The 3,209-nt window shown below is 34.9% G+C and overlaps 1 non-coding gene across 1 annotated transcript; it reads right to left on the minus strand.

The window, feature by feature from the left end:
* Positions 1-348: 348 nt before the first annotated feature.
* Positions 349-455, minus strand: LOC122100219. Its single transcript, XR_006146136.1, has one exon. It is a non-coding gene; the product is annotated as a U6 spliceosomal RNA (small nuclear RNA).
* Between the last annotated feature and the right edge of the window lie 2,754 nt (positions 456-3,209).

The raw sequence follows: 3,209 nt of genomic DNA on the forward strand, positions 1-3,209 counted from the left end.
TGGAAATCAATCAATCTATCTATCTATTTATCTATCTATAACATTTTCTTGATCCATTCATGTACTGAGAGGTATCAATGTTGGTTCCATATTTTAGCTATGGTAAATAATGCTGCAATAAATATAGTAGTGCTGGTAGTTTTAGTATGGTCTTGTTTGTGATCATTTGGGTAAATGCCCAGAAGAAGTATTGTTGGGTCATAGGGGAGCGCTATGTGGAATCTTGTGAGGAACCTTCATACTGCTGTCCAAAGTGGCTGAACAAGTTTACACTCCCATCCAAGAATGCAGTAGGGTTCGAATGCAGTAGGGTTCCCTTCTGGCCACATCCACTCCAGCGTCTGTTGTAAAAATATGGAACACCTCATGAGTTTGCTTGTCTTCCTTGCACAGGGGCCATGGTAATCTTCTCTGTATCATTTCAATTTTAGTGTATGTGTTGGCGAATTGAGCACAGAACATTTTTTATATATAAAGTGTAATTGATTTTCTTAAACTAAACAATTCAACAGAAAGTAAGTTCTAAAGAATTGTTGTGAAATTTTAGAACCATGTATTTCTTATATAAGCACACATTTATGAATAAATCAAGATTGACATGTCACAAACAACATAATTCCAGATATTTGTTGTTCAAGGGATGTGTAAGAGGAGGAATTCAATTATTCTATACAAGGCACCTCTCATAATGAACATTGAAGCAAGTGTTAAGGTTTGTTAAAAGTTTTAATGTTTTGGGAATTTGCTTATATATATGCCAAAATTAAGACTGTATGACAGGTCATAAAACTTTTCCATAAAGTATTTAAGATTTATTGTAGCAGCATATACTACTAAGTGTGTACATTTCAGAGTTTATAGAAATTTTACTAATGAGAATTTGCAAAGTCTTTGTGTAAAGAAGCAGAGTGAAGAGTTAAGACTTTGTTAATTCCACAGTTTCTGTTAAAACTTTAGGGCTTCCTTACTTTATAGGTTAGCGAGGAACAAATGATGATATAAGCCATATACAGATGATATGAGCCATAAATAATAATCTTAATGGGAAACTTTAAAGACTACTCATAGCCTATAAAACTCTGAAACTATGAAAAAATAGTAAAACCTAATATGTAGTATACTTCAAATACTGGAAACACTGGTAATTGTTTCATTTTTCATTTATTAATCATTAATATTTAATGATTGGTTTTGTTTATTGTAGCATTGTTTTCCTTGTTGTAATATAATACAAGTTTTTGTAAGTCGTCATTAGGAGGTACTTTGAGAATGTTACTGGGATGGCCACACCATGTTTTATAGGTGCATATGAATTTACAAAGAGCAAAATTAAGAACAAAATATTCATTAAAATTTTTCTCAAGTAGAGTCTGAATCAGGAGTGTTAAGTGTCCACAGCTAAAATCTTAGCCCTAGGCTGAAGCAGCCGTATTACAGAGTTGAGGACACAAAAGTGAGAGATAGTGTTTTTTTGTTTTTTGATTTTGTTTTTGTTGGTCGTGGGGCTTGAACTGTTGGGCCTGGGTGCTTTCCCTTAGCTCTTCAGCTCAAGGCTAGTGCTACCACTTGAGCCACAGGACCACCTTTGTCTTTTTCTACTGATGTGGTACTGAGGAATCAAACCCAGGGCCTCATTCATTCTAGGCAAGCACTCTACCACTGAACCCCCTTCCCAGTTCCTGAGAAAGTATATTTTAAAAAGTCATCTAAACAACATTTGCTTTCTGCTTTGGCTTATGTAATGATATACATGAATATCTTTTTATATTTTTGTGAATTGTCATACTTCTAAATTTATATTAATTTCAGCCACTTTATCCTTTTCAAAGTCATGAAATATCTCTAAGAATTTGTTTATGTAAAGACTGTTTGTGCATTTATAATTTCTTCTGAGTCACCTTTATTTTTTATCAAAATTACTTTATATTTTATATTGATGGGTTTTCACACATCAAATGCCTTCAAATGTATATATGTATTAAGGTTTGTATCCTGTCAATAAATGTGTAGAACACAATTATACCACTGACAAAAGATGATTTGCACTTCATTTATGTGCTTTTGGACTTGGAGAGTGACCTTAGGTGTGTCAACACAAGTAGAATCAGCATGAAACAAGCCAGCATTTCTTCATTTATGATACAAGGAAAGGATACAGGTTGATCCATTGTAACAATAGGATGTACAAGACACTCTGTCAGAGGGGGGTGGAAGGAGGAGTTGAGGAGGTGTAAAGGGAAGGGATGGTAGAGGAAAAACAGGAGGGGTTAACAATGCTCAATAAAAAATGTACTCATTTCCTTACTTGTGTAACTGTAACCCCTCTGTACAGTATCTTTACAATAAAAGTATATATTAAAAAGATACAAGGAAAATTTCTGTACTTATGAGAAGTTATATTTGTCACTCAATATCAGTAAGGTATTGTGTTTAGGATGACAGGCATATTAAAATTTTGGATACTCAAATTCTCTACAAAAATAAATATATTATTTACATTAGAAACTGCCCACAATCTAGTGCAGTATAATTGCTATGAGAAATTTTACCGCATTCTAGGTTTATAACGGAAAGTAAATGTATATGCAATATCAACAGATATGAATTTTTTCAGATAATTTTTGTCTGCATTTTGTGGATGGAATTGGGAGAGCAATTTTAAAAAGCACAAATTTCATCACCAAGAGCTGTCCGCAAAACGTAACAAGTTTCTAATACAGCAAAATTGAATGAATGGTTTGGAACTCCAAGAAGTACTTGAATTGACACATTATCAGAAAGTGTAACCAGGCAAGCATTTTATTTTTAAATTTTTTGGGGGGGTCCGTCGTGGGCCTGAACTTTGAGCCTGGGAGCTGTCCCTCAGTTCTTCAGCTCAAGGTTAGCACTCTACCACTTGAGCCACAGAGCCACTTCCGGCTTTTGTTTCCTGCTTATGTGGTGTTGAGGCATCGAACCCAGGGCCCCATGCATGCAAGACAAGCGCTCTACCACTGAGCCACCTTCCCAGCCCCTAGGCAAGCACTTTTAAGAAATGCAGCTACTAGATTTCTCATTGAGGGCTTTCATAACACTTTGTGAAATACAAGTCAGAACCTCATTGAAGACTAGACAGTTTTCCCTCACCTTTCTGTCAAGCTCAGTTATTATCAATCAACATATAGCTAATCTTGAATAATCCTCTAATAAGAAAATGTTGATGGAGTGTT

Source organism: Dipodomys spectabilis, unplaced genomic scaffold, assembly GCF_019054845.1.
Source record: "Dipodomys spectabilis isolate Male_0828 unplaced genomic scaffold, ASM1905484v1 ptg000570l, whole genome shotgun sequence".
Classification (NCBI taxonomy): domain Eukaryota; kingdom Metazoa; phylum Chordata; class Mammalia; order Rodentia; family Heteromyidae; genus Dipodomys; species Dipodomys spectabilis.